General features: G+C 46.2%; 1 long non-coding RNA gene across 1 annotated transcript in view; it reads left to right on the top strand.

Annotated features, from left to right (window-relative positions):
* Positions 1-12,172, top strand: part of LOC146399628 (uncharacterized) — a 103,670-nt gene that overhangs the window by 87,889 nt on the left and 3,609 nt on the right. The gene's annotated exons all lie outside the window — the stretch shown is intronic.

Here is a 12,172-nt window from a genome sequence, read left to right as displayed (position 1 = left end):
CCTCTTTCCCTGAAGTCAAGGTCGAGTTTGTTTGGAGTTAAAATGGGACAGTGTTATTTCAAGTTCATTTGTGCTAGTATTTAGGTGGCCTCTGTAAAATTAAGTGGTCACCTGTTTGGGGTGAGGCTCACAAAGTCAGGTGTCCTCAGGCTCCCTGACATTATTTTAAGCCGCCGAGACAGAAGAGGTCCTCGTGAATGGTCACCTGTGAAAGCCACCTGCAGGAGGAGAAAGACCCACCCCACGGTGGATGATCCAGGGTTGGTGCTGTATGAATTCAAGCACGAGAGACCCTCAGTGCCCTGAAATGTCCTCTCCACCCAATGTTCTCAAACCCACACTCTCCTGTCACTTTTTTACATGAAAGTTTCGTCCCTAACAAGAGCTTTCTGGACTGGACAGAATAACCCATTAAAATATTTGTCAAGGGAAAAAAAACAGAATACAGAGGAGACATGGATTCTTGGTTCGGTATTTGAGACAAACTCACTGAATGTTTGCACCTGCAGTGTATCCGTCCACACAATGAGAAGCTTGTTGGTCGTGGCAGGCGGACTCTCGGTGGTCCTGATGGGACCCTTCCCTGGGAGCCAGGCCTGCTGGAATGCCCTCCCCTGGGCGAGGCTTGACTTGCATCTGGTCGGTGGAAAGCATCACAGGTGAGGGATGTCACTCCATGAGTGGCCACGTCAGATTGCAGCTTCCCAGTTCCTAGCAAGGCCTCCACTGCCTCCTCAGCTCATGTTCTTTGATGGGGCACCTGGTTGTGTTGGAAAGGTCCCCACAGCAAGGAATCGCAGGATGGCCTCTGGTCCTGGGCCAGCTGGGGACTTGGGCCCTCAGTCTGCAAGGACCCGAATTCTGCCAACAACCAGGGAGCCGTAAACAGAACCACCTTCCATCTGGCGTTCGGATGAGACCCAGACCCGTTGCAGCTGATGAGGGAGCTTGGAGCAAAGGACCCAGCTTGACTGTGCCTGGGTTTCTGACTCACGGAAGCTGATCTAATGATAAATGTGTGTTGCTTTATGCCCCAAGCTTGTGGTAGTTTCTTACACAGAAAGAGAGAACCAATAAAGTTGTTTTTTATTTACAGGCTATTTCAGGCCCTTCTCACTTCTAACAGTTGTTCCTGGGCAGATCCTCGAAGGCAGGAGATCCAGAAGGACCAGAGTCTGGAGCAGAGAATTCAGGATTGATTCTCAGCCCTGACTTGCCAGCCAGCCCACTTGGGCTTGCTCCTGAATCTCTCTCGTCGTCCTCGCCTCGCGTTGTGATGACGATGATGCAGTGCTCGCCTGAATTGATGCGTCTGAGTGCGTGGAACAGTGGTTGGCACAGTGACACCGGAACGCGGATGACGTGTAATCACGTTTGCCTCGGGACAGGAAGCCCTTCCTCGGGGTACTAGACCCCGGTGAACAGCAGGGGCACTGGTGAGGGGGCATCCTCTCCCACCTTCAGGAGGGGTGGCTTTGCCGGGGGAGGGATGGAGAGGTGCTGCACACTGTGACACCTGGGAAACAGCCAGTGTCGCAGCTCCTGGATTCTGCCTGGTGAAGAGATGTGTCCAGGCCCCTGGGGACTGCTGTGGCCAGCAGGGATCCGGGAGGAGCTGCCCTAGGAGCCTGGCGGAGGTGTTGGTGCTGACAACCAACAGGGGGCAGCCTTCCGGCATGTGGCACCTGCCTCTTACAGCACTGAGGGAGGAGGGGAAGTTGAGACCCTACACCTGTCTATCATTTAAAACTCTTTCCATGGAGTTCCTGTTGTGGCTCAGTGGTTAACGAATCCAACTGGGAACGATGAGGTTGCAGGTTCGGTCCCTGGCCTTGCTCAGTGGGTTAAGGATCCAGCATTGCCATGAGCTGTGGTGTAGGCTGCAGACATGGCTCAGATCTGGCATTGCTGTGGCTGTGGTGTAGGCTGGCGGCTACGGCTCTGATTAGACCCCTAGCCTGGAAACCTCCATACGCCACAGGAGTGGCCCTAGAAAAGGCAAAAAGCCAAAAAAAAAAAAAAAAAAAAATGAAACTCTACGTCACATGAAGGAGGCCACCATGGCTGGTTCCCTGCCCTTTTTCTTTAGTGAGTAGTCAGTCTGCCCGCAAGTGCGAGGACATAACGACAGCATTTTAGCTTTGCATTTGCTTAGAAGTAGATGACCTCACTCGGTACTGACAGCGTCCGTCTGCCGCAGGTGGCCACGTGGCTCCGTCTTTATCACCTTGACTTTAAACTCACGCTGACAGGTTTTGAGTGATCACCCGTGGAGGCGTGACTAGTGTTGTGCGTGGAGACACAAACCAAGCCCTTTTCACAGAATTAACAAATGCCCTTATTTTTTTAAATGCCTTTTTGTTTAACATGCTATAGGCAGCAGAGGTTTGGAGACGTAAAACCTCGACGTAAGTCCTGCTTTTACCATTTACTAGTCAGATGCCTGGGGAAAATAACTCGACGAATCAGGACTCTGCTCTCACCCATGAAGTAGTGATTAAAATACCTATTTTATGGAGTGTTTAGGAAAATAACATGGAAGTAACATATTTCACAGCTTTGAAAATTATACCCAATTTTACAGGTGCAGATTTTAATCATTTAAAAAATTTTTTTTAAATGCTTAAAATGATATAGCTGTTAACTTGATATAGTTTGAAAAGTTTAGTGTTCCTGCAAGTGTAAGCTGTTTGACGCCACGTTTTGTCTTTCCTGCCTTGAGCCCTGATCTTCAGGGTCAAGCTCCCTCAGAGGTCTGGTGCTGGCTTGCAGGTGTCCGAGACTCGGCTTGTCTTGTCTGGAACTGACGGGCCGTCCGAGCCCTTAGATCAGGGGGTTTGGGATCCGTGCTGGCGAAAAAGGGTTCTGACTTCACAGCCTTCCCCGCCTAAACACACACTCTTAACTCCTTCTTTCCCAGATTCTGAAATAGTTACGCCTCCGGTTTGGGCGAAATCTTTTCTTCCATTTGTGCCAGTTCGATTATGCAAATGTCATTCATGATCAACCACGAGATATTTTGGCTGTTTTTACAGACGTATGTTGGTTGCTGTAATTTTCTTTTTGTGTCTCCTATTTTATGAGCCTACCACACATTTTCAGACGTTCAGAGGAACACATTTAAGAAACAGAACTTTCCGTAGGATGGGAACATGAAGGTGGGCTGTGAGTCTTGCCTTGGAGTGCCCTCCAGCCACGTCGGCTGCTGCCTCGTCCTGCTGCACGGAGCAGCCCTCACCTTTTGCCGGGGCTCTTTCACTCTTCCTCATGTGCGACCCAACCCTCGCAGGTCCTGCGTCCTTCTTACTGAGCTGCTCCCCCAGTTGACCATCCACGCTTGCTTCCCAAGGAAAGACGAAGGCATCATCGGTACCTCGTGTGTCTGAGACACGCCTTTCTCCTCCGCGATTCCTTTTGCTTAGCGATGAAACGCTGATGGAGCACCGGGTCAAACCACGAACACGAACCTCCTAGTTTGTTCCTTGTTTGCTGAGTGTAACAGTCCAGCTTAAGGGAGCCTCCACACTTTGAAGGTGTTTCTGCATTTTCCTTCTAGGCTGCGCTCTTCGGAGGAAGCTGGATGTCATTCTTATTCACATTATCTTGGAGTGAACACGCGAGCTTTTTCCCTCTCTCCCTGCTACTTTAATTCCTAGTGTTTGGAGGTAACAGCAGTGCCCCCTCCGTGTAAGTAATTTTAAACACATTCATCTCCATAAGTTTAATCTTGAAATCCTTATGTTTCCTTTTAAAATTTTTTCTCGTTGATTTCATTGATGACGTCCATCGCCTCTGTTTTCTTTCTTTATCTGTTGTTGGTTAGAGTTTGTAGAGTAATCAAATCTTAAAAGTAGGTTCAACAGTAACGTGCTATTTCGTTAATGTTTTGTTTTCTGTTGGGAGTTCTCCTTGATGTTGTCTCCCAGCTTGTCTATTTATTTCTTTAAATTCCTGCCAACGTATTTTTTATTACTCCATGAATTTTATTACATTTATAGTTTAACGACAATCATCACAGTCCAATTTTATAGCATTTCCATCCCAAACCTTCAGTGCACCCCCCATCCCTCCAACCTGTCTCTTTTGGAAACCATAAGTTTTTTGGAGTCAGTGAGTCAGTATCTGTTCTACAAAGAAGTTCATTGTGTCCTTTCTTCAGATTTCACACGTCAGTGATAGCATATGATATCGGTGTCTCACCATCTAACTTCACTTAGCATAATCTCTAGGTCCACCCATGTTGCTGCAAATGCCATCATTTCTTTCCTCTTAAGGGCTGAGTAATATTCCATTGTGTATATGTACCACATCAAGAGATCCACTCCTCTGTCGATGGACATTGAGGTTGTTTCCATGTCTTGGCCATTGAAAATAGTGCTGCCATGAACATCTGAGTACATGTGTCTTTGCGAGTCATGGTTTTCTCTGGATAGATGCCCAGGAGTGGGATTGCTGGGTCAAATGGCAGTTCTCTTTTTAGTTTTCTGAGGCATCTCCATACTGTTTTCCACAGTGGTTGCACACATTTACAATCCCACCAACAGTGTAAGAGGGTTTCCTTTTCTCCACACCCTCTCCAGCACTGATTGTTTGTAGACTTTGTGATGATGGCCATTCTGGCTGGTGTAAGGTGGTACCTCTGAGTGGTTTTGATTTGCATTTCTCTGGTAATGAGTGATGTTGAACATCTTTTCATGTGTTTTTGGCCGTCTCTGTGTCTTCTTTGGAGAATGGTCTGTTTAGGTCTTCTGCCTGCCAACATATTTTTAACCTCCAAGAGTGGTTGTTTTTTCTTCTCCAAATGTTGCCTGTTTGAGTTCTGAGAGTATCGTAGGTTTTTGAGATGTTCTTCTGCATTAACTTTTTACTCTGAGTTTTATAACTTTCTCATTTTTATTTGGATCTCTCTTTCTTGTTGTAAGTTTTCCTACACTATCTGGGGACCCTGATGAGATAACATGAAGTTAGACAACAAAGCACATTCCAGCCCGTAGTTGAAATGTGTGCATTTCCTACTTCAGGACTTTAGAAGTTTATTTGGAAGCTACAAATTCACACACTCTAAGAATTAACCAGAATACCCATTTTGTTGTCTGTTTAAGAACAAGCTGTCCTGCATCGCCTGGCATCCTGGAGTTTGATTGTATTGTGGCAGGCAGGTCGTGAGGCTGTCTCCACGCAACTTCAATACATTTGGCTACAATATAAATCACCTGTTGAATTAGCTGTTCCTTTACCCACCAACATCAAATAATTATTTTTAGTGAAGTTATTTATTTTAAGGAAATAATACCAGAAGCCTTCTTTTGGAAATGAATTTTCTAGGCTATTCAGATGGGAAAGGGGAGTGTGAACAAGTGTAGGAAGAAGTTTCTGTTACATACTCGTAAATATTTAATTTTCAGCAAGGGCTGAGTTTTAAACTTGTGCCTAGGCATTGGGCTAAACACACTACAGTTATTAAAATGTATCATTTTTCCAGCCTCCATAATGTTCTAGTTTTACAGATGAAAAAATAGGTTTATGGAAAATAAATAATTTTCGAGAATCCATACATCCAGTTAAGTAGGAAAATAAGGATTTTAATATGTGTTTTTATATTGGTAGGATATTTCATTTTAAAAAATGTATTGGCGTATAGTTGACTTACAGTGTTGTATTAGTTCCAGGTGTACAGCAAAGTGAGTCAGTTATGTATATACATATATCCATTCTTTTTCCCATACAGGTTATTACAGACTGTCGAGTGGATCTCACTGTGCTGTGCAGCAGGTTCTTGTTAGTGAGCTGATTACACAGGAGTGTGTATATGTTATTACCATCCTCCTAATCCCCCCCGTCCCCCCTGTGATGCCATACGCTTGATTTTGAAATGTATGAGTTTTGTTTCCATTATATAAAATTCTTCTGTATCTGTTTTTAAGATTTCAATGCAAATCTTACCTCTTTAAGAGCTTCTGCCTCTCTATAGCAAACTCCATATAATTATTCATAGTTTCAAAAACTTTCCAAATCCTCATAGTTATCATTAGAAGCATAAATTATCATCATCATAATTATTATTTTATTATTAAATAATTATTAATAAAGTCTGTAAAATTAAATTTATGTATAGAAGGGAAATTTCATAAATTATACTTTGTTAAAAGAAAACCTTCATCTTTTAATGAGATACTTTACCAGATATCCAATTTATGTATTCTATTCTTAGAGTAAATACTTATTTCCAATATTTTTTCTTACCTAAAATTGTTAGCAATTTTAAGAATTGCTATCTGGCAAATAGTTACAGAAGAGTGAAGTCAGAAACTTGTAGGTTGGAAGTAGCAAGTCAGTTGATTTTTTTTGGATCTCATCTTAGTTTCCACTTTAAAAAAACATTCTATTTTTATTATAAGACAATGATTCCAACCAGTAAGCTAGTCTCAAAGGAAAGTTAGCCATGCTTAGAAAAGCAGGGTCAGAATCAGAGTTGGAGTAGCTGTCAGGTGAATACCTTTTCTGAGACTGACAGTTTCCAGTGAGGTGACGGATAATTTTAAAAAAGCAGTGGAAAAAAAATAAGAAGTCTTACCAGTTCCCCTAGTTTTAGTAATAATACATTTATTAAAATGCTTCTTTTTAATAAAAAAAGCTATGACGTTTCCGTTGCGTTGGCCTTCCCTTGTTTTCCATGGAGACCCATGGGTACAATCCCAAGAGTTCCAGCTGCCTCAGCTGTACCCAGTTCTCTGCTTAGTTCCCACCAGACATAGAAGCTGGAGAAATGGGTGGAAGTGTCTGTCTCTGTTCTTAGTAGTCTCTCATGAAATTGTTGCAGGAATTAAACAAGACATAGTTTAATGATAATTCAGTCAGTAAAGCTGCTCCCATGCTCAGTGGTATAAAGTAGAGAATGTGGGTTGAGAGAGACACACACAGAGTTCCCAGGAGCCAGAGACCCCAATCCACGGCTACCGGGAGGCACTGCAGTGTGGGAGCCCTTTGTAGCAGGTTCAGGCTGGGAAAAAGTATAGAATGAGTATCCGTGTTTTCTTAGTGCCTTTGACAGCATGATCTGTTTTACATTTGTTGCCCTAAACCCTTCACCGAACCCTTCTTGACATGATGGGAAACTGATTCCTCGGGCTTTGCTCCTGAATTTTACTCTCAGAAGGATCTGGGGAGTGGAGTTAGGGATGCTGACGGTGGGTTTGAAATCTGCTAAGAGGGCAGTAGATCCTCAGGGTTCTTATCACACACTCAGAGGAGGGTAAGCTTGGGAGGTGGTGGCCGTGCGAACGCGCCGACTGTGTGATCATTTCTCAGGAAGACAGAGGTTAAAGCACTTCGTACATCTCTGAAAATGCACCCGTGCACCTCAGCGTGTGTGCACTTTTATCAGTCTTGGAGGAAACCCGGAGATGCCGAAACCCGGAAGGTGACGCACCACCTAGGGCAGCCCAGACCACCTCGCTGCTTCCGCCGGCAGCCCCTGCCCCCGAGCCGGGCGCACCTGGTCCCCGCACCCCAGCCCTTCCGGGCTCCCAGCTGCGGCCGCGTCAGTGTGGCCCTGAGACCGACTCTGACTGCAGACCCTCCCACGGTCCTGCCTCTGGCGTCCTCTGGGCCCCGTCGAGGGGACGCTTCTCTCGGTTGGGGTGACGCGTAAGCCGCACAGAGCAGCAGGGCGCAGCCACGGGGCGCCAGCTCTGCAGCAGGAGAGCGCTAGCCCGGGGGGTCCAGAGGGAGCCTACAAAGAGCAGGCGTCGCTGGGATGTCCCAGCCCTCGAAGAGCCAACTCTCCCGTGTAATTTCTCAGGATGCCTCACCAGACAAAGGCATTCGCTTCAGAGAGGGAAGCAGGAGGTTCGACCTGGAGAGGTCAAAGGATGCGTCCTTGGGGGTGGAAGGGGGTCCCCAGATGAGGCCTTGCAGCCAGCCTGAGGCCCGCGGGGGGATTCGCACAGCAGAACTGCAGGAGAAAAGGTTAGCTGTGCGTCCGCGGGTGGAGGGTTTCTTATGGAGAGTCTGCAGATAAGTTAGGGATAGACCCGTTACAGAAAACGAAGCAATAAGCTTACCGGACCGATACCCCCAAAGAATGCTTAACTCTGGGGAACCAAAGAAGTTGTTAAGGAAAGTAAAGCAATTATAATATTGTACACATGGTTAGAGTCATATTTATAAAAACATGGACGGAACCCCTGGGCCTGTGGAGGCATCCTTTTAAGGGCTTCTTCCGCGCCTTGGGAAGCCGTCGGAGCATTGCTTTTCCTGTAGAGGAAGGAATGGCTCTAAAGAGCAAGGCCAAGAGACCGCATTTACCTGCATGCCAAGAAAATTATTTTGCAGAATGTGCTCAGCCCAGCCAATGAAAGAACACTGATGCCAGTTGAACTCACTGCTCTGCCCAATCTGTTACATTGTGTGTGTGTGTGGGTATGTGTGAATAGGAAAAAGCTGTTACTGCCAATATCGCTGTGAAAACATCCAAATAGCGAATAACTTGTTCTTTTAAATCTGAGGGATGAGTAATTTGGGAATAACACACTGTAGCAGTTACTGCTCTCCAAAGACCAGCAACACTGTTTGCCACTGAATTTTCACTCTCCCCCCCCTTAGTCATTTATCCAAGACGTAGCTGTCTCTTTTTACGCTGATGCTAATAATAGTCTCAGTCTGTCCAGACAACATGCTGGCTCCTCGGAGGCCTCTCCCCGTCCTGGGTGAGCGCTTTGACCCACACCAGCCTCGGTCCCGCCAGGTCCTGCCGTCGCTTGGACACCTCTTCCTAGTGCTCTGCCTTCACCTGTTTTAGACACAGAAGAACAATAAGCTACTCTTTTGATTAAAACCCTGCAGTGAATCACCGCCTCACTCAGAGTCAGCCCAGTGCCTTCACAGTAACCCACTGTGATCTGTCCCCAAACGCAAGACACTGTCCCCCCCCACACCGAGCCTCTTCCCCACCTCCCTGTCTCGCTTCCCTGTCGGGCAGGCTCCACCTTCAGGGTTTACTCTGATGATCGCTCTCTGCTTGACTTGTGTTTTCCTCCCCGATGCTTCGTTCCCTGATCAACTCCATGCTCCTCCTAGAGCCTCTGATCTGACCTGGGAGCATCCCCAGATCAGCGGTGCTCGTGTGAACAAACAGCGGGGCTGTGGACGGTGGGAGGACCAGGGTCTCAGTGGGAGACTGTGCTTCAGTGCACGTGTTCTCATTGTTATTTTTTTAATTTTATTTATTTACCTATTTTTTTATTTTAGGGGATTTTTACTTTTTCCATTATAGCTGGTTTACAGTGTTCTGTCAATTTTCAACTGTACCGCAAGGGGACCCCGTCACACACACACACATACATTCTTTTTCTCACTTTATCCTCCATCGTGTTCCATCACAAGTGACTGGATATAGTTCCCAGTGCTCTGCTGCAGGATGTTCTCATTTTTAAATTTTCCTGTATAGACAGTCAACTTCCCGATCCCACTCTGCTCCTTTTCTGTATTTTGCACACTTTGCTGCTCATGGTCTTTCTGAATTTCCATGCTCCAGGTAGAGGTCAAAACTAAAAGGTTTTCAGCATGGCTCAGATGAAATTGTTTGGTTAAGCCCCAGTTTCCGGGGGGCAGAAATCAATGTGTTCACTGAAACCAAAGCTCCCCAATATCAGGGCAACACCACCATGCGGTAAGGTCAGCTTATCCTTTCCCAGTCCCGACATGCCTTGGAGAATGATGGCCTGACACAGAGGCTATTATCTTTCCTTTAGGGAAGATTTGCACAGAAACACTAAAATAGAATGCAGCGGACCAAAGAAGCCAACACACCTACTGCCCCAAGCAGAATAAATTATAAAACTCCTGTTTTATAGCTGTTTGAGAGCATGAGAAGTGAGAAATAGACATACTGAAATTTCACAGACAGAAAAAATATTTCTAGGTAATCTGATCACTTCTGGCCATTTTCTTCCACGGGGGCATAGCTGATTCTGGCTATGAGTTAATGAGGAGGCTTAGCCTGTAAAAAAAAAAAAAAAAAAAAACTCATTTGGGAGGTAGGGACTCATTTTCCTACAAAGGATAAATTAAAAAGAAACTGCACATAGGAGTGGACTAGGAATGTGCTGAAAAGCAAAGCGGGACACTTAAAAGGAATCCGAGAAATAACAAACATCACACACACACATGATTCACAGGAAAAAATAGTAAGAATAAATATGATCAGCAGATTTCGAATCTGTGTATTGATGTCTTTCATCTGTGTTGGCGTGTTCTTGACCATTATCCCTAAGTATCTCTTCTGTCGCATTTAATTTATTATTTTTCCAGGACTCTGCTTATGCCTGTTTAACCTTTCTCTTGTGTCCTGTGCTTCTATTAGCCTTTTCCACCCTCTGTGTTTCTTTTTTTTCTTCTGACCTTTAGTGTGTGTGTGTGTGTGTGTGTGTATACACACATATATATATGTACTTTTTTTTTTCTGTTTTCCAGTGCACAGATCTTGTCTTGCAGTTCTAATCTGTTACTCGGAGACGTAAACTCTGATTTCAGACTGTGTAGTAGAAAACGTGTGGTGCGTGGAATTGTTAGTGCCAGGTGACTTCCACAGTGTGGCAGAAACAGGGATGCGCGTGCTACCAGGCTGGGGACGGGCGGGGTGTGCGTGAGGCCCAGTCTCAATCGTTAAGGGGCATCAAGTGCAAGGTCACACGGCAGAAACGGCGGTTGAAGGCCCAGGAGGGGGGCCCTGAGACGATGGATGTGGGCCAGGGCCTCGCTCTGGACTCTGCCTGTGGAAACTGATTCAGCAGGTGTGGGTCGGAAACCCCAGATCTTTAGTGTCATGCAGCACTCCAGAAGCTTCTGAAAGGTAATTTGGGGAAGGATTGAGCTGAAAGCATGAGTCTCAGGGAAACGACCAGAGGAAATGAACCTGGAACAAGTTACCTTCACTGACCTGAGAAATGCTTCAGCATCTGCCCTTATTATCATCCTTCTTTTACCATTGGGGAAACTGAGGGTTTTTTATATTTGTCTTTTTTTAGGGGCCTCACCCTTGGCACATGGAAGTTCCCAGTCTAGGGGCCAAATCCCTACGCCACAGCCACAGCAACATGGGATCTGAGCCGCGTCTGTGACTGCACCACAGCTCACAGCAACACCAGAGCCTTAACCCACTGAGCAAGGCTAGGGATTGAACCTGTGTCCTCCTGGATGCTAGTCTGATTCATTTCCTCTGAGCCACAATGGGAGCTCCAGGGAAACTGAGTTTTAAAGAAGCTAAGCTGCTCAGGTAGCACTGGGCAGACAAGGAGCAGAGCCGGCTTCGATGCCAGGTCGCCGGCTGCAGACATGTACCAGCCCTTCCTGCACGGCACCCTGAGAAAATGCAGGGGTACCGTGGCACAGCAGTGGGGGCTGTGGTCAGCCTGCTCTGTGCGAGCCTTCTGCCTGCTCCTGAGCCGGGAAGGCCAAGGGCAGACTTTCTAGAAAGAGAGGTTAAACGTTATTGCAAAATTCAGAAGTTGGGAAGAGAGCGTTTGTTTCACGTCACTGGGGGCTTCCAGGCATTGATCAGCACTTGCTTTCTGGCACCACTGTTCACAAAAGGAGGACTTTTCATGGGAAAAAAGAGCGATACAGGCTCAAAGCTAAGTGGGGAATGTAATTTTAAAGAATCAGCCTCTTTATCTAATACTGCAGATAGGAGTAAGAGGATAGAGTTAAGTTTGTTATGCTGCAGTGAAATCCTACAAATTAGTAGCCTCATTTTGGCTCTCAAGCGCCTGTCGAAAATCTACGGCAGATTGCAGGAAGATGGTGTCATTGTCTAAGCTCTGTTCTGTAACTGTATGTCCGAAACTTTGCCTTAACGTTTTAGTACTAAGGAAATTACTACTTACTTGTTTGCATGGTGCCTTCGTCCTTGGGTACTCACCTGGACTGAAAACATGTTAGTAGCTGACCAGTGCCAAAAATGGAACAAAACCGGTGATGCAGTTCTCAGAGCTTGTGAGCAGGAAAGCGTCAGGGCGGGCGCCTTGATGTCTGAGTTGGAGAAGGACTCGCAGGGGAAGTTCTGGCGAGTCGTTGGTGATTACTGCACGTTGACAGCTCCGGTGAGCTACCTGCAGGGACTGGTCCTTTTGAGGGGGTAGTGGATGGACAGGGAGTGGCAGTGCTTCTTTCT

This window comes from Sus scrofa, chromosome 10, assembly GCF_054392235.1.
Source record: "Sus scrofa isolate SSC_HxYL_T2T_F1_AM1 chromosome 10, Sscrofa_HxYL_maternal_Yorkshire_Landrace_v2.0, whole genome shotgun sequence".
NCBI lineage: Eukaryota > Metazoa > Chordata > Mammalia > Artiodactyla > Suidae > Sus > Sus scrofa.
Note: the sequence above shows the minus strand (reverse complement) of the source record. Positions and strands in the feature narration are given on the sequence as shown.